Genomic DNA, 24884 nt, shown 5'->3' with positions numbered 1-24884 from the left:
TTCTTGAAAAAGTAAGGAGTTAATTTCTCATGATTATGTAGAGTGTTATTTTTTGCCTGTAAAGGTAGTTTAATAAATGATTGGAATAGGGAGGATGGGAGGGAGATGCAGGAGGGAGATGCAAGAGGGAGGGGATATGGGGATATATGTAAATATATAGTTGATTCACTTCGTTATACAGCAGAAACTAACACAACATTGTAAAGCAATTATACTCCAATAAAGATGTTAAAGAAAAAAAAGATTGGACTTAACAGAATTCCTTATCACTCTGTTCCTTTTCCCAAGACCGTCATCTCTAATTGGCTAACGTTTTATTACTGAATCAGGAAAGGACCTTGGAATCTTAAGACAGTTTTCTGGGCTACTATTAGCAATGAAAGAAATAAAAATCTATTTACTATCTTGGCCCTATCCCTTTATACCAATGGAAGGCAGCTCTGGCCACCGGAGTTACTCCTGGTGTTTATGAGTTGATATTCTAAATCAGTTTTGTTTTTTTAAAATTTAACTTAATTTATTTTTTATACAGCAGGTTCTTATTAATTATCTATTTTATACATATTAGTGTATATATGTCAGCCCTGGTCTCTCAATTCATCACTCCCACCACACACACACACACACTCTCCCTCCTTGGTGTCTATACGTTTGTTCTCTACATCTGTGTCTTTATTTCTGCCTTGCAAACCGATTCATCTGTACCATTTTTCTAGATTCCACATATATGCGTTAATATACAATATTTGTTTTTCTCTTTCTGACTTCATTCTGTATGACAGTCTCTAGGTCCATCCATGTCTCTACAAATGACCCAATTTCGTTCCTTTTTGTGGCTGAGTGATATTCCATTGTATATATATGTACAACATCTTCTTTATCCATTCGTCTGTCTGTGGGCATTTAGGTTGCTTCCATGACCTGGCTATTGTAAATAATGCTGCAATGAACATTGGGGTGCATGTGTCTTTTTGAATTATGGTTTTCTCTGGGTATATACCCAGTAGTGGGATTGTTGGATCATATGGTAATTCTATTTTTAGTTTTTTAAGGAACCTCCATACTGTTCTCCATAGTGGCTGTATCAATTTACATTCCCACCAACAGTGTAAGAGGGTTCCCTTTTCTCTACACCCTCTCCAGCATTTGTTGTTTGTAGATTTTCTGATGATGCCCATTCTAACCGGTGTGAGGTGATACCTCATTGTACTTTTGATTTGCATTTCTCTAATAATTAGTGATGTTGAGCAGCTTTTCATGTGCCTCTTGGCCATCTGTATGTCTTCTTTGGAGAGACGTCTATTTAGGTGTTCTGCCCATTTTTTGATTGGGTTGTTTGTTCTTTTAATATTGAGCTGCATGAGCTGTTTATATATTTTGGAGATTAATCCTTTGTGATTCATTTGCAAATATTTTCTCCCATTCTGGGAGTTGTCTTTTTGTCTTGTTTATAGTTTCCTTTGCTGTTGAAAAGCTTTTAAGTTTCATTGGGTCCCATTTGTTTATTTTTGTTTTTATTTCCATCACTCTAGGAGGTGGGTCAAAAAAGATCTTGCTGTGATTTATGTCAAAGGGTGTTCTGTGTTTTCCTCTAAGAGTTTTATAGTGTCTGGTCTTATGTTTAGGTCTTTAATCCATTTTGAGTTTATTTTTGTGTATGGTGTTAGGTAGTGTTCTAATTTCATTCTTTTACATGTAGCTGTCGTGTTTTCCAAGCACCACTTATTGAAGAGACTGTCCTTTCTCCATTGTATATCCTTGCCTCCTTTGTCATAGATTAATTGACCATAGGTGTGTGGGTTTATCTCTGGGCTTTCTATTCTGTTCCATTGATCTATATTTCTGTTTTTGTGCCAGTACCATATTGTCTTGATTACTGTAGCTTTGTAGTATAGTCTGGAGTCAGGGAATCTGATTCCTCCAGCTCCATTTTTTTCCCTCAAGATTGCTTTGGCTCTTCAGGGTCTTCTCTGTCTCCATACATGTTTTAAGATTTTTTGTTCTAGTTCTGTAAGAAATGCCAATGGTAATTTGATAGGGATTGCATTGAATCTGTAGATTGCTTTGGGTAGTAGAGTCATTTTCACAATATTGATTCTTCCAATCCACAAACATGGTATATCTCTACATCTGTTTGTGTCATCTTTGATTTCTTTTATCAGTGTCTTATAGTTTTCTGAGTACAGGTCTTTTGCCTCCTTAGGTAGGTTTATTCCTAGGTATTTTATTCTGTTTGTTGCAGTGGTGAATGGGATTGTTTCCTTAATTTCTCCTGATCTTTAGTTGTTAGTGTATAGGAATGCAAGAGATTTCTGTGCGTAAATTTTGTATCCTGCAACTTTACCAAACACATTGATTAGCTCTAGTAGTTTTCTGGTGGCATCTTTAGGATTCTCTATGTATAGTATCATGTCATCTGCAAACAGCGACAGTTTTACTTCTTCTTTTCCAAGTTGTATTCCTTATTATGATTTTTTTTTATTTTTTTGCTGTATGTGGGCCTCTCACTGTTGTGGCCTCTCCCGTTGCGGAGCACAGGCTCCGGACGCACAGCCTCAGCGGCCATGGCTCACGGGCCCAGCCGCTCAGCGGCATGTGGGATCTTCCCGAACCGGGACATGAACCTGTGTCCCCTGCGTCGGCAGGCGGACTCTCAACCAGTGCGCCACCAGGGAAGCCCCCTTATTTTTTTTTTTTCTTCTCTGATTGCCGTGGCTAGCACTTTCAAAACTGTGTTCAATAATAGTGGCGAGAGTGGACATCCGTGTCTTATTCCTAATCTTAGAGGAAATGCTTTCAGTTTGCACCATTGAGAATGATGTTTGCGTGGGTTTGTCAAATATGGGCTTTATGATGTTGAGGTAGGTTCCTTCTGTGCCCACTTTCTGGAGAGTTTCTATCATAAATGGGTGTTGAATTTTGTCAAAAGCTTTTTCTGCATCTATTGAGATGAGCATATGGTTTTTCTCCTTCAGTTTGTTAATATGGTTTATCACATTGATTGATTTACATATATTGAAGAATCCTTGCATCCCTGGGATAAATCCCACCTGATCATGGTGTATGATCCTTTTAATGTGTTGCTGGATTCTGTTTGCTAGTATTTTGTTGAGGATTTTTGCACCTATATTCATCAGTGATGTTGGTCTGTAATTTTCTTTTTTGGTCTGTAATTCTCTTTTTCTGTAGTGTCTCTGTCTGGTTTTGGTATTAGGGTGGTGTTGGCCTCGTAGAATGAGTTTGGGAGTGTTCCTTCCTCTTCAATTTTTTGGAAGAGTTTGGGAAGGATGGGTGTTAGCTCTTCTCTAAATGTTTGATAGAATTCACCGGTAAAGCCATCTGGTCCTGGACTTTTGTTTGTTGGAAGACTTTTTTTTTTTTTGAATTTTTGAATTTTTTTTTTATACAGTAGGTTCTTATTAGTTCTCCATTTTATACATATTAGTGTATATATGTCAATCCCAATCTCCCAATTGTTGGAAGATTTTTAGTCACAGTTTCAATTTCATTACTTGTGATTGGTCTGTTCATATTTTCTATTTCTTCCTGGTTCAGTCTTGGAAGATTATACCTTTCTAAGAATTTGTCCATTTCTTCCAGGTTGTCCATTTTATGGGCATAGAGTTGCTTGTAGTAGTCTCTTAGGATGCTTTGTATTTCTGCGGTGTCTGTTGTAACTTCTCCTTTTTCATTTCTAATTTTATTGATTTGAGTCCTCTCCCTTTTTCCTTGATGAGTCTGGCTAAAGGTTTATCAATTTTGTTTATCTTCTCAGAAAACCAGCTTTTAGTTTTATTGATCCTTGCTATTGTTTTCTTTGTTTCTATTTCATTTATTTCTGCTCTGATCTTTACGATTTCTTTCCTTCTACTAACTTTGGGTTTTGTTTGTTCTTTCTCTAGTTCCTTTAGGTGTAAGGTTAGATGGGTTATTTGAGTTTTTTCTTGTTTCTTGAGGTAGGATTGTATTGCTGTAAACTTCCCTCTTAGAACTGCTTTTGCTGCATCGCATAGGTTTTGGGTGGTCACGTTTTTGTTGTCATTTGTCTCTAGGTATTCTCTGATTTCCTCTTTGATTTCTTCAGTGATCTCTTGGTTATTTAGTAACATATTGTTTAGCCTCCATGTGTTTGTGTGTTTTACGTTTTTTTCCCCCTGTAATTGATTTCTAATCTCATAGTGTTGTAGTTGGAAAAGGCGCTTGATATCGTTTGAATTTTCTTAAATTTACCAAGACTTGATTTGTGACCCAAGATGTGTTCAATCCTGGAGAATGTTCCGTGCGCACTTGAGAAGAAAGTGTAATCTGTTTTTGGATGGAATGTCCTATAAATATCAATTAAATCTATCTGGTCTATTGTGTCATTTAAAGCTTCTGTTTCTTTATTTATTTTCATTTTGGATGATCTGTCCATTGGTGTAAGTGAGGTGTTAAAGCCCCCCACTATTATTGTGTTACTGTCAATTTCCTCTTTTATAGCTGTTAGCAGTTGCCTTATGTATTGAGGTGCTCCTATGTTGGGTGCATAAATATTTACAGTAGTTGTATCTTCTTCTTGGATTGATCCCTTGATCATTATGTAGTGTCCTTCCTTGTCTCTTTCTTTATTTTAAAGTCAATTTTATCTGATATGAGTATTGCTACTCCAGCTTTCTTTTGATTTCCATTTGCATGGAATATCTTTTTCCATCCCCTCACTTTCAGTCAGTACGTGTCCCTAGGTCTGAAGTGGGTCTCTTGTAGACAGCATATATATGGGTCTTGTTTTTGTATACATTCAGCGAACCTGTGTTTTGGTTGGAGTATTTAATCCTTTCACATTTAAGGTAATTATGGATATGTATGTTCCTGTTACCATTTTCTTAATTCGTTTGGGTTAGTTTTTGTAGGTCCTTTTCTTCTCTTGTGTTTCCTTTAGCATTTGTTGTAGAGCTGGTTTGGTGGTGCTGAATTCTCTTAGCTTTTGCTTGTCTGTAAAGCTTTTGATTTCTCCATCCAATCTGAATGAGATCCTTGCCAGGTAGAGTAATCTTTGTTGTAGGTTCTTCCCTTTCATCATTTTAAATATATTGTGCCACTCCCTTGTGGCTTGTAGAATTTCTGCTGAGAAATCAACTGTTAACCTTATGGGAGTTCCCTTGTATGTTTTTTGTCATTTTTTTCCGTTGTTGCTTTTAATAATTTTTCTTTGTCTTTCATTTTTGCCAACTTGATTACTATGTGTCTTGGCGTGTTTCTCCTTGGGTTTATCCTGCCTGGGACTCTCTGTGCTCCTTGAACTTGGGTGGCTATTTCCTTTCCCATGTTAGGGAAGTTTTCAACTATAATCTCTTCAAATATTTTCTCAGGTCCTTTATCTCTATCTTCTCCTTCTGGGACCCCTATAATGTGAATGTTGTTCTATTTAATGTTGTTCCAGAGGTCTCTTAGGCTGTCTTCATTTCTTTGCATTCTTTTTTCTTTATTCTGTTCCATGGCAGTGAATTCCACCACTCTGTCTTCCAGGTCACTTATCCGTTCTTCTGCCTCAGTTATTGTGAGGCAGAAGATTCCTTTATTCCTTTATTATTCCTTTATTATTGATTCCTTCTAGTGCAGTTTTCATTTCAGTTATTATATTGTTCATCTTGTTTGTTTGTTCCTTAATTCTTCTCGGTGTTTGTTCTTTAATTCTTCTAGGTCTTTGTTAAATATTTCTTGCATCTTCTCGATCTTTGCCTCCATTCTTTTTCCAAGGTCCTGGATCATCTTCACTATCATTATTCTGAATTCTTTTTCTGGAAGGTTGCCTGTGTCCATTTAGTTGTTTTTCTGGGGTTTTATCTTGTTTGCTCATCTTACATAGTCCTCTGTCTTTTCATTTTGTCTATCTTTCTGTGAATGTGGTTTTTTTCCCACAGTCTGCAGGATTGTAGTTCTTGCTTCTGCTGTCTGCCCTCTGGTGGATGAGGCTATGTAAGAGCTTTCTGCAAGCTTCCTGATGGGAGGGACTGGTTGTGGGTAGAGCTGTCTGTTGCTCTGGTGGGCAGAGATCAGTAAAACTTAAATCTGCTTGTCTGCTGATGGGTGGGGCTGGGTTCCCTCCCTGTTGGTTGTTTAGCCTGAGGCACTCCAGCACTGGAGTTGACCAGTGGAGCTCTTTGGTTGGGTTAATGGTGGACTCTGGGAGGGCTCACGCCAAGGAGTACTTCCCAGAACTTCCGCTGCCAGTGTCCTTTTGCCTGCGGTGAGCCACAGCAACCCCCCACCTCTGCAGGAGACCCTCCAACACTAGCAGGTAGGTCCGGTTCAGTCTCCCATGGCGTCACCGGTCCCTCCCCTGGGTCCTGATGTGCACACTACTTTGTGCGTGCCCTCCAAGCATGGAGTCTTTGCTTCCCCCAGTCCTGTGAAGTCCTGCAATCAAATCCTACCAGCCTTCAAAGTCTGATTCTCTAGGAATTCCTCCTTCTGTTGCCAGACCCTCAGGTTGGGAAGCCTGACGTGGGGCTCAGAATCTTCACGCCAGTGGGTGGGCTTCTGTGGTATAAGTGTTCTCCAGTTTGTGAGTCACCTACCCAGCAGCCGTGGGATTTGATTTTATTGTGATTCAGCCCCTCCTGCCGTCTCATTGCAGCTTCTCCCTTGTTCTTGCATGTGGGGAATCTTTTTTGGTGAGTTCAGCAGTTAGCTGTGATTCCGGTGCTCTCGCAAGAAGAGTAAGCATATGTCCTTCTACTCTGCGCTCTTGAAGCAGTCTCCTCAGTCAGTTTTACTGCTAAATAGCCATATTATAAATAGTGAGAGTCTTGGAATTAACAATATAGTGTAATATTTATTGTTAAATGTCTGAAGGGGCACGTGTCTGCAAACATTGTTGTAAGTACTCCTTAAGTCCTGTCCCTGTGTGGATAATGAGGCAAACAGATAAGAGAGTGATGATAACAGTGATGATTACTCTGAGTGGCTGCAGGGAGAGAGAGGATAATGTGAGCCTTGTCTTCTTCAGCTACATCATTGGCTTAAGTAGGATTTTATAGGCCAATCCGGAAACCTAACTAGCGAGTTCCAAAAGCAGGTTTGCTCACTGTAAAATTTATGTGTGCCTGCTAGAAGAAAAAAAAAAACTCAAAGAAAAGTGTAATAGGAAACAAAACCCCATTATCTTGCTACCTAAAGGGCCATGCCACTCATTTTAAACATGTTTCTTCCAGTTGTTTTGCTTTGTACTTAAGAAAAAAATACTTTTGATTTAGTATTCCCCTTAAAATTATAAACAACTTCTTATTAACAAGTCTTTCTAATATGGGGATATATGTATATGTATAACTGATTCATTTTGTTATAAAGCAGAAACTAACACCATTGTAAAACCATTATATTCCTATAAAGATGTTAAAAAAAAGTATTTCTAAATATATATTTTAAGGATGCAATTACCCATTCCCCGTGGCGTTATGTATTTTTTACTGTTATAAACATGGTTAAACAGGTGACTCATAGCTTTACTTTTTTTCTGACTAAATAACACCAGTTAAGAAAAAAAATCAGAAAGTAAAATTGTAGGGCTTTCCTGGTGGCGCAGTGGTTGAGAGTCCACGTGCCGATGCAGGGGACGCGGGTTCGTGCCCCGGTCTGGGAAGATCCCACATGCCCTGGAGCGGCTTGGCCCGTGAGCCATGGCCGTGAGCCTGCGTGTCTGGAGCCTGTGCTCTGCAATGGGAGAGGCCACAACAGTGAGAGGCCCGCGTACCGCAAAAAAAAAAAATTGTAAAGAGAAGGAGAATCAGCCATTATTTTCCAGAGAAACCTTTATATGTATTGGGAATTCTTTATATGCTTTTTACTTTTATAGACATATATACAATATACACATACAACTTTAAAAGTTATACACATGTAAGTTAAAAAAGATTTTTGTTCATACTTACATGTATTCCTCGAAGTTAAATTTTTATCCTAACATATCATGTGTATCATTTCATGTCAGGGTAGAATTACGCATCATTTTAGTGGCCCATGATTTGTGTCGTTAAATACAGAACTACGTCATAAGAGTTTTGGCTATATTGGGAAGAAGGCACTTTTAGGAATGGAGATGTTTACATAGAAGAGTATTTCTTTTGTACTGTGATTTATATAACTAGTCATTTGTTTTTTTTGTTGTTATTTTAATTTATTTATTTAATTAATTTATTTTGGCCTCACTGTGCAGCATGTGGGATCTTAGTTCACTGACCAGGGATCAAACCCACACCCTCTGCATGGGAGCGTGGAGTCTTAACCACTGGATCACGAGGGAGGTCCCTATAACTAGTCCTTTGTTGATGGATATTTGTGTTATTTCTCTATTCTTGCTTTTATAAATAATACTGTGATTAACAGCTATACCTTTTTGATCTTTGTTATCTTGGTAATTTCTTCATGATGATTCTTAAATAACTGATTAACATTTATCCATCTATTCAACGAAAACAGAGCAGTAGAATACATATGGCTTTTAAAAAGCAAATAATATAGAAAGGTTTATTATGAAAAGAAACAACCCCTTGCCTACTCTTCACCTTCTGGTCTTACCTGTCAGAGGCAGCCACTTTTTACTAGTTTTGCTTTTAGTTCCTCTGGCATTACCTCTGTATCTGTAAGTAAAATACTTTTTTTTAACCATTGATTTGTCGTTATCAGTTGACTCTTTGCTTTGATAGGTGGTGTTTCAGTTCTTTCACAGCCCTCCTTTCTCTTCTATGTTTCCTCTCAATATAGTTAGATTCTTGGTCCCCTAACAAATAACTAAGCAAATTTTTAGAACAATTTGGACACTTGATGAATCAAATCGTACTCAAAGGTGAAACAGAACAGTGTTGTTTGTTTATAAATTCTGTTTCCTTCTTAACTCTTGCTTTGTGATCTCTGCTCTTTTTTCATCTGATTTTTTTCCCCAGTTATTACTGGTAAGAGAATTTATATTGTCAACTCTTACATTAAAGGAGAATGATAATCTCCATGAATCTTTCCTGTGAGATTCTCCAGAGCTCCCATGTGGCCTGTAAATAAAAGAGACTAAGTCTTAGGGAAACCATTTCTGTACCTAATCCAAATGTAGAGTTTTAGGTATGGTGTCAGTCTTGTCTCAGGTTTTTTCCTTTGTACTGTCTGAACCTGAATTATATTAAGAATATTAAAAATCTAGTTCTAAAGAGGATGGGGGTTCCTTTTGGAATCAGTAATCCTTTCCTTAAAGAATATATCAGAGGACAGGAATTTATTTTATTATGCAGTCAATGTATTAGTTATTCTTTTAGTCAGTGATTCAGTGTTACATTTTAATTTTGTTTTGTTTTTGATGGGGTTTCATGATCTGCTCTTAGTTCTCCTGTACTTTTTGCTAATTTGTTTTTGTGGGCATATCAACAGAACAGATATAAGTGAATTAAAGAGCTTTGTTACCTCATGCTTATGCCTCAGCTGCTGAAATCTCTGATGTTATAACTAATGGAAAATGACCTAAAACTCATTTATTTCATCTTAATTTAATACGTTTATATTCTAAGAATAGTTATCTATCTTGCACATATATAAATACAAACTCATGATATCCATGTTTAAAGATGCCCTAGATATCAAGTTAAACTGTATATTTTAAAAATAAGTTGTATGTTCCTATAAAGGTCTTCATGAACCTCATGTTTAATTTGTAAGTAGAAATATTAGTAGCTTCCAATTTTTGTGTATCATGCAGTATCTTAGGTACTCTCCAAAGTGTATCTGTAGTCTTTCATTACATGCCTCTTAAGATTTCCTTATTTTTTTACAAGGTAAGAAAGTGAAACTCTGAGTTCTTTGCCCATAGTAACACAGCTATTAAATGATAGAGCTGAAGTGAGGTATGGTCATGTTTTCTCCTACTGTATTTTCAGTGCCTCAGTTTCTAACATATGGAAGAAGAATAGATAAAACCAAAATGAATAGTAACTAAGATAGAAATTTTGAACATGCAGTTTGCTATTGTGTCACCAAAGCCAATCATGTGAAGTTCAGGTTAGGTGAATAGGATAAAATACTTCTAGATCTGCCATGTCTTTTCCTAGTCAGACGTGAATCTTCATAAGTTGCCTGTTGATGCCTTTGGATATTGTGATGTATTGCATGTAGAAACCATAAGTTATCTCTGCAGCTCTTGATTAACGTTGTTATTTCTCAAATTGGTCCTTTGAAATTGATTCCCATATGAAAATCATCTTCTTTCCCATTACTATTCAGGTTGCTTCCTCAGCTCTAGATTCTATCTCTGTCTCTCTCATCTTTAGACAACATTTGAATATCATGTAATTCACCCGTTTAAATGTACAGTTACTGGATCTTAGCATATTCAGAGCTGTATAGCCCTCACCAAAATCAATTTTGGGACATTTTCATTACCCGGAAAAGAAACCTGGTGTCCCTTATTAGCCCATTACTCCCCAGTCACCCAGCTCTAGGCAACCACTAATCTACTTTCTGTTTCTGATAGATCTGCCCATTCTGAACATTTCATGTAAGTGGAATCATACAATATCTGGTCCTTTTGATGACTGACTTCTCTTAGCATAATGTTTTTGTGGCTGAATAGTATCTATTGTGTGGATATACCTTATTTTATTTATCTCTTCATCAGTTAATAGGTACTTGCGTCATTTCCACTTTTTGGGTATTTTGAATAAGGAACGTTCGTATACAGATATTTTTGGTGGACATTCTAGCCTCTCTTTTATCCTTATAATATAAATGAGGTAAGATTACATAATCATTTAAAAAATCAGTGGCTTCTCTTTGCTGACAGCAAAAAATTAAAATATCTTGGCAAAGAATATGTAGTTTTTCTACAGTCTGGCTATAATCAGGCTACAGTTGTACCAGCTTCATTCCACTTACCTCTCTTTCCCCCAACCCTTTCTAAAGAGAACCCCTTACCTAAAACATGTGGAACATGTTTTACCTTCTTACCCTCTGTACTCAGTAAATTTCTTTTAAAAATAATATCTCTAATTCTTGGTCTGAACTCAAGCTTTTTACTTCTCAAGGTGCAACTCAGATTTTACTAAGCCTTCCCCAGTTTCAGACCTAGTTACTTCTGGTTTTTAATCAATGCTTTAAATACATATCCTTATAGGATTTATCACATGATTTGTTTCTTTACTTACTGTGATTTTCTTTCTATTGGAACTTCTAAGGACAAGGGCTATTTCATGTTTAAAGCTTAATACAGTGCCTGACAGAGCACTGATGCTTAGTCAGTGTTGACTGTATGTCAGAGGAGGTAAAATTAGGAATCATATCAAATTGGTTTGTATTACGGTTATCTGTCCTGTCCTTTATATTCTGTCCTAACATTAGCAGACCCATTATTAAACAAAACAAAACAACTTTTGTTATATGTCAGTTATACCTCAGTTAAAAAAAATAATTAACCAGTCTAAAAAAATATCTGTTTTGGGCCTTCTTCTGTGTGGTGCTAGGTCTGTATTGATCCTAGGACTGCTGAAATTAGGTTGTTTGTCTTAAAGATCTTAAAGACCTTCTGTCTTTAAAATTCTGAGATTCTTACTTTGGTTTAGTTTTAGTTTAGGACATTACTGATTCATCTTATGATAATCTTGTTTGTTCTTTTATAATTCTGAGCAGAGAAATTAGCCATATGGATTCCATTGAGAGGGTGAGCACTGTCTTGAATATGCAACAATTAACACTGACCAAATAGATCCAGAAATAAATTTAGCTATGGTTTTTGCCCCTGGTTTATAAATTCAGACTTTTTCATATTTTCATTTACTAGTTTTCAGAATTAGCTTAGAGACTACCTGAAACTTTGATATGAACCTACTTCTAAATTTATCTTCTCTAGCCCTGACTCCTCTTCTGAGCTTAGATTCAGATATTGAACTGGCTACTTATCACTTCCATTTGGATATCTAATAGGCATATATTGCTTTTGATTACCCTTTCCCCTAAATCTGCTCTCCCTATCTCACATGAATATCTCCACCCACTGAATATTTCAAGCCATAGACTTAAAAGCCATCCTGTATTTCCATAATAGTTATCACTTTAAAATATATATTTAAAAAATTATTAAATCTGTTACGATTATCTTATTACCTTCAGCTAGGATGTAAACTCCATGAAGACAGAGATTTTAGAGCCTTATTCACCTAATTTTGTATCCCATGTACCAGTGCATAGCATACAATTTGTTCTCAATAAATGTATATTAAATAAGTGAATCAGTCAATCCTCATTCCCTTCTGTCCCTTCCGTTCAGTCAAATCAGTAGCAATTCTGTTTGGCTCTGCCTCTAATATACAACCCAAATTGGTCCACTTCTTTTCATCTTTATTTTTACTGTTCTAAGCTATCATCAGTTTTGGCCTAGCTTATTGTGATAGCTTTTAAATGAATCTGTTTCCATTCTTGTACTCTTCAATTCTTTCTTTTCACAAAGCAACCAAAATGATCTTTGGAAAGCATCAGATCTGGTCATGCTCCTGCTTAAAATTTCCAGTAGTGGGACTTCCCTGGTGGTCCAGTGGTTAAGAATCCGCCTTCCAATGCAGAGGTTGTGGGTTCGATCCCTGGTCGGGGAACTAAGATCCCACATGCCGTGGGGCAACTAAGCCTGCGTGCCGCAACTAATGAGGCTTTACATGCCACCACTAGAGAAGACCGTGCGCTGCAATGAAGACCCAGCGCAGCCAAAAAAAAAAAAAAAGAAAAGAAAAATTTCCATTAGCTTTCTATTCCACTTAGAATAATATCCCAAGTCCTTACCATGCCTACAAGTCCTTAAGTAATATTGCCTCTGCTGCCATCTCCTCTTAGCCTCATGATGGGGGGACTACCCCGGACCCCCTACTTGTAACAGTTTAATCACTCCCATTTCTTGACCTTGTCAAGATCTCAGGGTCTTATGTTATACCTGTTGTTTCTGTGCCATGTGAGGTCTTTTCCTAGTTTTTGTTATTACTATGTAACAAATCACAGAATTAACAGCTTAAAATAGCACCCATTTATTACTTCACAGATTCTGTGGGTCTGGGCTAGCAGGGTCCTCTGCTCAGGACCATGCTGAAATTAAAGTGTTGGCAAGGACTGGAATCTCATGTAAGGCTTGGGGTTCACTTCCATACACATTAGGATAGTTGGAAGAATTTATTTCCTTGTAGTTGTTGGACTGAGGTCCCTGTTTTCTTGCTGGCTGTTGGCTAGGAATTGCTCTCAGCTCCTAGAGGTTACCTTTGGGTCCTTGCTATGTGGTCCTTGCATAACCTGTAAGTCAGCTTAGTCTTTAAGAAGGCAGGAGAGGGGCTTCCCTGGTGGCGCAGTGGTTGAGAATCTGCCTGCCAATATAGGGGACAGGGGTTCGAGCCCTGGTCCGGGAAGATCCCACATGCTGTGGAGCAGCTGGGCCTGTGCGCCACAACTACAGAGCCTGCGCGTCTGGAGCCTGTGCTCCGCAACAAGAGAGGCCGCGATAGTGAGAGGCCCGCGCACCGCGATGAAGAGTGGCCCCCGCTTGCCGCAACTAGAGAAAGCCCTCGCACAGAAACGAAGACCCAACACAGCCAAAAATAAACATAAAAAATAAATTAGAAAAAGAAAACAGGAGAGTACCTTTTTGATTCACTGTGCTTTAAAGAGCTCACCTAGTAAGTTCATACCCACCCAGGATAATCTTTTTCTTGATTAACTTGAAGTCAACTGTGTAGTTACCTAGTCATAGGAGTGATATTCCATCATATTCACTGGTATATTAAGGGGAAGGAATTATACAGGGTACGAGCACCAGAGACAGGAATATTGAGAACCATTTTAGAATTCTGCTTGCAACAATTTGTCCTCTGGCCCCGAAGGATTCACACTTGGTGTGCTGTTTGTTACCTTTTATACCTAGACATGCTTGGAGGCCAGGTGTTTTTTTTTTTTTTGCGGTACGCGGGCCTCTCACTGCTGTGGCCTCTCCCGTTGTGGAGCACAGGCTCTGGACGCGCAGGCACAGCAGCCATGGCTCCTGGGCCCAGCCGCTCCGCGGCATGTGGGATCCTTCCGGACCGGGGCACGAACCCGTGTCCCCTGCATCGGCAGCGGACTCTCAACCACTGCACCACCAGGGAAGTCCCAGGTGTTTTTTTCTTAGTTTTATTCTATTGTTACTGATCTGTGGTAGGTACTCAACTGTTAACATTGAAAAAGCAGCTAATCTGCTTTTCTTTCTCTTGTTTCCATTGCCAATTAATAAATATGAAAAGAAACAATCTTCAGAATTGAACCCACTACTACAGAGTCCATGATAGAACTGATGACTTAAAAAAAAAAAGCACAACATGAGAGTTGCGAGTTAAGTTTTATTTGGGGCAAAAATGCAGACTGCAGTTCGGGAGACAGCATTTCAGATAGTTCTGAGAGACTGCTCCAGAGAGGTGATGGCGGGAGCCAGGTAATATTGAAGTTTTGTAACAAAGGGCAGATAGTCTGAACGTCAAAAGATTATTGTTAATTAAAGAAAACCAGATCTCTCAAGTTAAGGAATTTAGCGCTTTTCTATGTATGGGAGGATGCAAGAGACTGGGCTCACTGAAATCATTCCTTTGGTATGCACCTCAGCTTTCTGGGGCCAGTATCCTGTGTTTTCACATCCTGAGTTTCCTCAGGGCTCATGGTAGGGAGTGGTTACAGTCTGATGGCTGCTAGGTGGCAGGTATATATATATATTTTAAAATATTTATTTATTTATTTGGCTGCACTGGGTATTGGTTTGCGGCACGTGGGATCTTGGGTGTAACGTGTGGGATCTTTTGTTGTGGTGCATGGGCTTTTCGTTGTAGCACATGTGCTTCTCGCTAGTTGTGGTGAGCAGGCTCCAGAGCTCACGGGCTTGGTAGTTGTGGCACAAGGGTCCTCTCTCTCTCTCTCTCTCTTTTTTTTAAAAAAGATTTATTTATTTATTTTATTTGGTTGCGCCGGGTCTTAGTTGCGGCAGGCAGCCTCCTTAGTTGTGGCATTCGAACTCTTGGTTGTGGCATGCATGTGGGATCTAGTGCCTTGACCAGGGATCGAAGCTGAGCCCCCTGCATTGGGAGTGCAGAGTCTTATCCACTGTGCCACCAGGGAAGTCCCATGAGGGCTCTCTTGTGGCCCATGGGCTCTAGAGTGCGTGAGCTCAGTAGTTGTGGCACTCTGACTATCGTAGTTGTGGGCCACAGGCTCTAGATCGCGCTAGCTCAGTAGGTTGCGGTGTGCGGGTTTAGTTGCCCCGTGGCATGTGGGATCTTAGTTCCCTGACCAGGGCTCGAACCCGCGTCTACTGCATTGGAAGGGGGATTCTTAACCACTGGATCACCAGGGAAGTCCCGGCAGGTAGTCTTTTCAGCGCTGAGTTTCCTCAGGGCTCACCAGCTCACATTGGAGGGCTGCAGATGTTGATGACTGTGACATCCTTTGTTTAAATATTACATTTATCAGAACTGTCCAGGATAGCATCTGTTTGCTTGAGTATTTAAGTATTACTGGAATCATGAAATTGCCTTTTTTTTTAATGTGAAAAACAACTTGAATATCTGAAGTTCCATATGGTTCAACCTAATAAGTGTAGCTAAGAGTAGAACAAAGAGGAAAGTCACTTACTTTCTCTTTTTCTTGGTTATGGGAGGGGATTGGCAGTGGTAATGTCAGAGAGACTTTGAAAAATGTCATGATACGTATCTAGTATCCACTGTAATGTTCCTTTTTAGTTGACTAAACCAGCTTCTATTTATTTCCCAATATCTGTAATTAAAAATATCTCTAGATATTGGGAAATAAATGACCTGAAGGAAGAACTAGGATGACATACATGAAAAACTAATCAGAAGGAGAAACTGCTTATCCATTCAGCTGCTAGAGGATCTCATGGAGTGTTGAAATTAACCAAGTAAGAAAAGCTTTGGAATCTTTCCAGTCTACCAGAAATTGAACTTGGTCATTTCCATGTGGGAATTGCAGCTGTTGGAATGCTTTTATTTATTTTATTTTTATTTTTTTGTGGTACACGGGCCTCTCAGTGCTGTGGCCTCTCCCGCTGCGGAGCGCAGGCTCAGCGGCCATGGCTCACGGGCCCAGCCGCTCCGCGGCATGTGGGATCTTCCCGGACCCGGGCACGAACCCGCGTCCCCTGCATTGGCAGGCGGACTCTCAACCACTGCGCCATCAGGGAAGCCCTGGAATGCTTTTAGATGACTTCACTAAATAAACTTCATCTTGGGCTAAAAAGTTACGGGGTGGCTTCTCAGACATAAACCATGTGCCCTTTTAACCTTTATATTAGTCATTTTTTGCTGAAAACATTAATATTTCTTGATAGGAATCCTTTGTAATTCTTTTAATAAAGATTTAATTATTGTGTGTTTTTAAGTGCTATGTTTTTATTGCATATATTGTGCAATATATGCATATATTATGTAGATGCAATGAATAAAGATATACTACTGTATATATGTGTCTATAACGTTTAACAATATATCTGTATTCATTCAATGACTGTTTGTCTAGAATTCAGTCACAGGTCTATACGTGAGTACTTCCTTTAAACAAAGTTTATTCTCTCTAGATTTGCTGATTGGAATATTCTGAATAAATTCATCAGTGCTTTACTGTTCTCATTTTTTTTCTTTACCCTATTACTCTCTTGGTACATAAAGTGGCAGAGGTGGAAGAACACCATGGCGGTGTGTAAGACATTCAGAGGAAATGTGCATGCCTGCTTATTGTATAATAAAGATAATATCTCTTTCTGGAGCAAAAGGCAGCATGCTTACTGCCCATTATAAAAGATTCAAGTTCCTAAGTGCAGTGTTCTTTCAGGTAATGCAAGTCACCATATGTGCACTTGTCACCTGGCCCTCTTTGTGTTGCCCTGGGACTCAGGTTCAAAGTGTGGCGCAAAAATGCTCATACTCTGGCTACTGCTGTTGTTGAAAGTAATAAATAGTCCTTTGTTTTCTCAAAAAAAAAAAAAAAACCCAGAAAATTCATATTTGGTGATGATCATGAGGTGCCCCTAGAGCCAGATTCACACACTGGCTGCCTGTGTACTTTTTTTTTTAATGCCTGTGTACTTAATCTATAGATGTGCTTTATTTGGCTTGTACAGTGTTTTGGAGGTCAGGAAAATTTCATGTAAAAATCTTTATTTTTAGTTTTTCTTGAAAACTTGGAAGATACTGCATGGCTTATTTGGAATTCCTGAATGGCAGCACTTGGCTACAGCTGAGTATCTGAGTATCTACTGCCCTATGGGGGATGGGTATTCTGTCCAGTTCTCCATAGTCCCTACTTCCTGTTGCTTAAACCTGGCCATTTTTCCCCCACATCTGTTTCCCACATAGTATTTTCATTGCTCTGGGGTCATGAGAGAATGATCATGTTCAGGAAACTTTAATTTTTAGATTACTATTATTTGAAAATTGTAGTTTATGTATTATAGCCTTTAATTGACCAGAATATTTTTTCAAATCAGGTAATATAGTGCTAAATAAAGCAACTTTAAAAAAATTATTATTATTTATTTTATTTATTTATTTTTGGCTGTGTGGGGGTCCTCATTGCTGCACGTGGGCTTTCTCTAGTTGCATCGAGCGGCGGCTGCTCTTCATTGCGGTGCATGGGCTTCTCATTGCGGTGGCTTCTCTTGTTGCGGAGCATGAGTTCTAGGGCGCCTGGGCTTCAGTAGTTGTGGTGCACAGACTCAGTAGTTGTGGCTCTTGGGCTCTATAGCGCAGGTTCAGTAGTTGTGGTGCACGGGTTTAGTTGCTCTGCAGCATGTGGGATCTTCCCGGACCAGGGCTCAAACCCGTGTGCCCTGCATTGGCAGGCGGATTCTTAACCACTGCGCCAACAAGGAGGCCCTCAACTTTATGCTTACTGACTCATCTTAGTTTCCATGGCCTTTATGGTTTAGCTTTAAACTCTCAAAAGATTCTTCAAGTTACATTTGGTCAGCAACCACAAAGTAGCATTGATTTTATAGGAGATGATTTTAGGTAGAACTCTTTTTTTTTTTTTTTTTTTTTTTTTGCTGTACGCGGACCTCTCACTGCTGTGGCCTCTCCCGTTGCGGAGCACAGGCTCCGGACGCGCAGGCTCAGTGGCCATGGCTCACAGGCCAAGCCGCACCGCGGCACGTGGGATCTTCCCAGACTGGGGCACGAACCCGTGTCCCCCGCATCGGCAGGCGGACTCGCAACCACCGCGCCACCAGGGAGGCCCCTAGGTAGAACTCTTGAATGAAAATTTACTAGCTAGCTGAAGTTTCCACCAAGATAAAAATTTTAGAGGTTTTCTTTTAATTTATTTTCTTTTCAAATTCTTACTCCTTGTAGAACAGCAGTATAACTAGTACCAGTGTAACTAGTATTGTACCCCAGGTCCTAAGTAATTTGCTTGTTTTGGTCTGTAAACTGTTTTAGGGAGTGGAAGAGGATTATAACATTCGTGCATAGAAGTGCATAAAACATAAAAGTAGAGTTTAACAAATAATTTTAAAGCAAAATCTATGTCTCACCCCTCAGGTGTGAAAAAATAAAACATAATGTGGCCTTACCTGATCTTAACTCCTTGTCTTCCCAATATATCTGCCTTAAAAAAAAACTCCTCTTATTTACAGTGTTGCCATCCATTTATGCATTTCTAAATTAGTATAGTCAAGTTTTGTTTGTTTTGGAACTTTTTTGGAATCATACTCTGTAGTCTTCTGTGTTCTCTTTCACTCAGTATCATTAATGAGTGTCATTCAAGTTGTGATGTGTCGCTGTAGTTTTAAATTTGATGTCCACATAGGAAAATATTTCATTATTGATCCATTCTCCTGCTAATGAATGGCTGTGTTATTTCCAGTTTTGGGTAGTAAGAACAATGCAACTATGGACATTTTTGTACACGTACCTTGGTGCACATTTTCCTGTTTCTCGCAAATGTATACCTAGGAAGAGCTAGGTTACAGGGTATACTTGTTTTCAACGTTACTAACTAATGCCAAATTCTTTTCCAAAGAGCTTATACCAATTTACATTTCCACCAGCATATGAATGAGAATTCTGGATGCTCTACATTATTGCCAATGCAAAACTATAATATCTATAAAAAGTAAATGTTTCTTGGGCATATAATCTTTTAAACTTAAATACAGGACACACACACACACTGCATACCGCACAATGTTTGATTAATTTTGCTTAAAATGAATATTACATAAAAGACAAAAATATTCTAGCTTTGGAGGTGGTTAAGTAGTTGCCATAATTAGCTACTTTATACTTCTACTCCCAGCCTCCATAATTGAGACGGTACTAATAATAAATAATGGGAAAACATGGTTTTTTCCCCTTTACATGAGAACCTCTTGTCACAACCTTCAAAGGACATGGATTATAACAGTATGATCTGAAATGGAATAAGTTAGCCAGAGAGGAGAAGAAACTGTAGCCAGAGACTAGAAAATTCAATAATCATTCATCTAGGAATATTTTGAAAGAAGATATTCAAAGTTTCATGTAATTTTGAATTTTATCCTCAACAACTTCATTAGACCTTGTGCCATTTCCTTGGGATAGGGTTGTGTTACCTACTTATATTTTGTATAATTTCTAATTGAAGATGGTATACCTTTTTCCTCGGCAAAGATAGTAAGCTCTATAGTACACTGAAAGCAAACATGTAGTACATAATGCAGTATGACAGTTGTAATAGGGGGTCTTTTTGAATTAAATAGATCACAGTGAAGGCCAGAGATTTATTGCATGTAGTAGCTTTTTTTGGGAGAATTTTTAAGAATGACATGATTCTCCTATTATTTTGATACAGATTTATTTTCTTTGGTTTGCTTTTATTAGTAGAAACCTCCAAATTTGGGAGGGAATACTCTACTAGAATATACAATACCAAAGGATTCCTGCAATTTGCCTCCCTCTTTAGGAACAGCAGAGAATGCATACTTCAGGGATATTTGCCTATGAAGGTTGTTTTTCACTGGTGCTTGCTTTAAGGAAAATTTTAATGTTAGCAGTAGCATGTGCTTTGGCTAAATGCCTTTTCTCCTTTTGTCAAACATCTGTATTTCATGGGGTGATAACAATATTCTAAAAAGTGCACTTAAGCAGTTTTCAGGGAAACATGAACACTAATCTTTTTTTTTTTAAATATTTGTGTATTTATTTTTTTTATCTTTGGCTGTGTCGGGTCTTAGTTGTGGCACGCGGGATCTTCGTCGTGGCATACAGGATCTTTTGTTGCAGCACGCAGGCTCTTCCTTGCGGTGCATGGGCTTCTCTCTAGTTATGTATGGCGCATGCGCTCCAGAGCCTGTGGGCTCTGTAGTTTGTGGCACGCGGGCACTGAACACTAATCTTTATCTGAAATCATTGATTTAGTTATTCTGGTCTTTGTCAGTAGAACATAGAAGAATCTCTTTGTAGTTCTAAAGGGTGTATCTTTTCTTTTTTACTCTTGATTATTTCACATATTCATTTCAATTGGTGGCAGTTCACATCTATGTATTTTTTATGTCTTCAGTTATGTTACTTTATTTTCTCATTATTTGCTATTTTTACCTTTTTTTGCTCATATATTTAAGTTCCTAGTTTTTGAGGTAAGATTATTTCTTCAGGGTATGTATTCCAAAATGGAATCATTCTTTGGGTGTGGTTTTAAGGCAGCTGTGATGCATTGCTCTGTAGTTTTGGGGACATGGTAAACGCATTCACAGTATCCTGTCTACGTCCTGTTTCCTTAGTTCCTTGGCAATATTGGGGTGAAGTTTTTTAAAAAAAACTTATTGTGTTATTTGTGATATGCATGTAGTAATATATTTTATTTATTTTTAAATTTTATTGAAGGATAGTTGATTTATAATGTATTAATTTCTGCTGTATAGCAAAGTGATTCAGTTATACATTCTTTTTCGTATTCTTTTCCATTGTGGTTTATCACAGGATATTGAATATGCTTCCCTGTGCCATATAGTAGGACCTTGTTTATCCATTGTATATATAATAATTCGCATCTGCTAACCCCAAACTCCTACTCCATCCCTCCCCAACCCCCCTCCTTCTTGGCAACCACAGTCAGTTTATATCTGTGAGTCTGTTTCTCTTTCATAGATATGTTCATTTGTGTTGTATTTTAGGTTCCGCATATAAGTGATATCATATTGTATTTGTCTTTCTCTTTCTGACTTACTTCACTTAGTATGATAGTCTCTGGGTTCGTCCGTGTTGCTGCAAATGGCATTATTTCATTCTTTTTAATGGCTGAGTAATATTCCAGTGTGTGTGTGTGTGTGTGTGTGTGTGTGTGTGTGTGTGTGTACCACATCTTCTTTATTTCCATGTCTTGGCTGTAGTAAATAGTGCTGCTATGAACATAGGGGTGCACGTATTTTTTTGAATTATAGTTTTATCTGGGTATATTCCCAGGAATGGGATTGCTGGATCATATGGCAACTCTATTTTTAGTTTCTGAAGGAACTTACATACTTATTTCCATAGTGGCTGCACCAGTTTACATTCCCAGCAACAGTGTAGGAAGGTTCCCTTTTCTCCACACCCCCTCCAGCATTTGTTATTTGTAGACTTTTTAATGATGACTATTCTGACTGGTGTGAGGTGATACCTCATTGTAGTTTTGGTTTGCATTTCTCTAATAATGAGCAATGTTGAGCATCTTTCCATGTGCCTATGAGCCATCTGTATGTCTTCTTTGGAAAAATGTCTATTTAGGTCTTATGCCCACTTTTCAATTTTTTTTTTTTTGGTTATTGAGTTGTATGAGCTGTTTTTATATTTTGGAAATTAAGCCCTTGTTGGTTGCATCATTTGCAAATATTTTCTCCCAGCCTGTAGGTTATCCATTTTGTTTATGGTTTCCTTTGTTGTGCAAAAACTTATAAGTTTGATTATATCCCATTTGTTAATTTTTGCTTTTATTTCTATTGCCTTTGGTGGACTGACCTAAGAAAACATTGGTACGGTTTATGGCAGAAAATGTTTTGCTTGTGTTCTCTTCTAGGAGTTTTGTGATGTTGTGTCTTATATTTAAGTCTTTAAGCCATTTTGAGTTTATTTTTGTGTATGGTATGAGGGTGTGTTCTAACTTCATTGATTTACATGCGGCTGTTCAACTTTCCAACACCACTCTTGCTAAAGAGACTGTCTTTTCTCCATTGTTATATTCTTGTCCCCTTTGTTGAAGATTAACTGACCTCAGGTGTGTGAGTTTATTTCTGGCTCTCTATTCTGTTCCATTCGTCCATATATCTGTTTTTTGTTCCAATACCACACTGTTTTGATTACTGTAGCTTTGTAGTGTTGTCCGAAGTCCCGAGGGTTATGCCTCCTGCTTTGTTCTGTTTCCTCAGGGTTGCTTTGGCACTTCTGGGTCTTTTATGGTTCCATATAAATTTTAGGATTATTTGTTTTAGTTATGTGAAAAGTGTCATGGGTAGTTTGATAGGGATCAAACTAAGTCTGTAGATCACTTTGGGTAGTATGGCCATGTAATAGTATCTTTTAATATTAATTTATTCTTAATAGCAGTTTGAAAAACATTTTTCCATATTATGATTTTTTGCCCTGGGTAAATTTAATCTTTGATTGTTTTATCAGAATGAATTGGAGAATTGACTTGACATTTTATATAGCTAACTTCTTTCACTTTGTTTCATTGTGCAAATTTTTTTCCTAATGTTAAAAATATGTGTCCATTTTGATGCTTTGCTTTAGTAGAATATCAAAATAATTTATTCTAGAGTGTGTGAAACAAGAATATGAATTTATAAAGCCTTGTTGGTGAGAAATTTGCTTGTAAGAACTCTTCATTTCTGGTTATTAATTTTCTAAAGTAGATGTTTAGATAGCATTCTGACTTGTATCCTTTGAAAAATTGCCCTGATGAGATTTATAAATGCTGTAACATTTCATGGTAAACCTCATGCCCTTTTAAATGTAATTTTCACTCCAAATTGGAAACAAAGTTTTTCAAGGAAATCATAAAGCTATTTAAAAAGCAGGGAAGAAATTAAGTACAATTAATTTCAGTTTTAAACTTTGGTCACATTTTAGCATATTCGTGTCTCTTACTAGCCTGTAAGCTTTTGACTGTAGTTAGTTCTCTGTAAGTCCATTTTATTTCAGCTTTGGGAACAGGTAGCTGAGTCTTTAGGCATTTATTTCTGTTTTAGATAGACATAATGGATTCTAGGGTTAGATTATCAAGGAGTAGACTTTCTTCAGAGCCTCTGACTGATTGATTGAATTCCAGGAAAATCTAATGTCATTTGGAGACCACTTTCATTTCTCCCTGGGTAGAGTTTTTAACTCTATGGTAGAATTCAGAGGATCTAAGAACTTGGGTAAAATAGCTAATTGACTGTTGAACTATATTAGAAAATAAAAATGATAGGAAAAAAAAGAAACGCCTACATGCTTTCTTTTAAGATCTTTGTGTATCTTCTTACAGATCTTTTTAATGTGACATGTATACTTGTGAGTATATTATATATATGCACACATATGTAGATGTAGATACACATATAGAAATATATATACATGTACATGTGCATGTACATGTATATTTAGATGTACTTTTTTAAAAACAAAAATGAGATTATGCTCTATAAGTAACTTTTTTTGGTTCAGGTTTATTGAGGTATAATTTACCTAAAGTAAAATTCACCTTTTTTAGTATACAGTTCTGTTAGTTTTGACAAGCACAAAGAGATGTAATCTGCACTACAGACATGATACAGAACAGTTATGTCATCCCCCCAGAATCTCCCTGTGCCCCTTTCGTAGTTATCCTCTTCCCTTGTAATAATTTATTTCTTTTTCATTCCTTTTACAAAATATCATATAAATGGCATCGTACAGTATGTAGTTTCTAGTCTGGCTTTTTTCATTTAGCATAGTTTTTCCTTTAAGATTTTTAGTTTTAGGTATGTTTCAAGAATCTTTTATTGAATGGATGAAAATATTCATGTCTTTTTTTCTAGGAATTTCATTTGTTCAATTTTGAAATTTTAAGCCTTTAGTCAGTCTGGCACTTTAGTATAAAGTGTGAGACAGATACTTCCATATTTAAAAAATTAGCTACTTTGGCAATATTTATGAAGATTGAGTTACTAATACTCTTACTAAATTGATTTCCTCACAGGTAACACAAGTAGCAAGACAGCCGGGACCCCCAACCCCTTCCCCTTACTCAGCACATGAAATAAACAAGGGGCATCCAAATCTAGCGGCAACGCCCCCGGGACATGCATCGTCCCCTGGACTCTCTCAAGTAAGAAAAACCTTTTTTTTCCTAAAAGAAATTTCCATGTCAGAGCTGAATTTCTATTTTTCTTTTTTTTAAAAAATTATTTATTTATTTAGTTATTATTTATTTTTGGTTGCATTGGGTCTTTGTTTCTGTGCCTGGGCTTTCTCTAGTTGTGGCGAGCGGGGGCTACTCTTAATTGCGGTGCGCAGGCTTCTCATTGCGGTGGCTTCTCTTGCTGTGGAGCATGGGCTCTAGGTGCGCGGGCTTCAGTAGTTGTGGCTCACGGGCTCTAGAGTACAGGCTCAGTAGTTGTGGTACATGGGCTTAGTTGCTGCGCGGCATGTGGGATCTTTCCGGACCAGGGCTGGAACCCGTGTCCCCTGCATTGGCAGGCAGGTTCTTAACCACTGTGCCACCAGGGAAGCCTGAATTTCTATTTTTCTAAAGCAAACTTTTAAGCAAACATACAACATTACTTGAAGAGTAATTTCTATTTTCTCTTATACATTTTTTTAGACACACCTCCCATGATAGTGACTACTAACAGTTTTACACATTTCATTTATGGAGTAATTCAAAATAAA

At 37.9% G+C, this 24884-nt stretch overlaps 1 protein-coding gene across 18 annotated transcripts in view; it reads left to right on the top strand.

Annotated features, from left to right (window-relative positions):
- The window catches only part of EIF4G3 (eukaryotic translation initiation factor 4 gamma 3), a 365407-nt gene that overhangs the window by 103598 nt on the left and 236925 nt on the right, over positions 1-24884 (top strand). For 14 of the 18 annotated variants that reach the window (XM_067722985.1, XM_067722940.1, XM_067722969.1 and 11 more), the window contains one exon: positions 24193-24321. The exons of the other annotated variants lie outside the window; for them this stretch is intronic. The gene's annotated coding sequence lies outside the window, so the exon portion shown is untranslated. Of the gene's footprint in view, positions 1-24192; positions 24322-24884 lie in introns of those variants that run through there. 18 annotated transcript variants of the gene reach the window in all.

The sequence above is a fragment of the Pseudorca crassidens genome, chromosome 2, assembly GCF_039906515.1.
Source record: "Pseudorca crassidens isolate mPseCra1 chromosome 2, mPseCra1.hap1, whole genome shotgun sequence".
NCBI classification, from domain to species: Eukaryota; Metazoa; Chordata; class Mammalia; order Artiodactyla; family Delphinidae; genus Pseudorca; species Pseudorca crassidens.
Note: the sequence above shows the minus strand (reverse complement) of the source record. Positions and strands in the feature narration are given on the sequence as shown.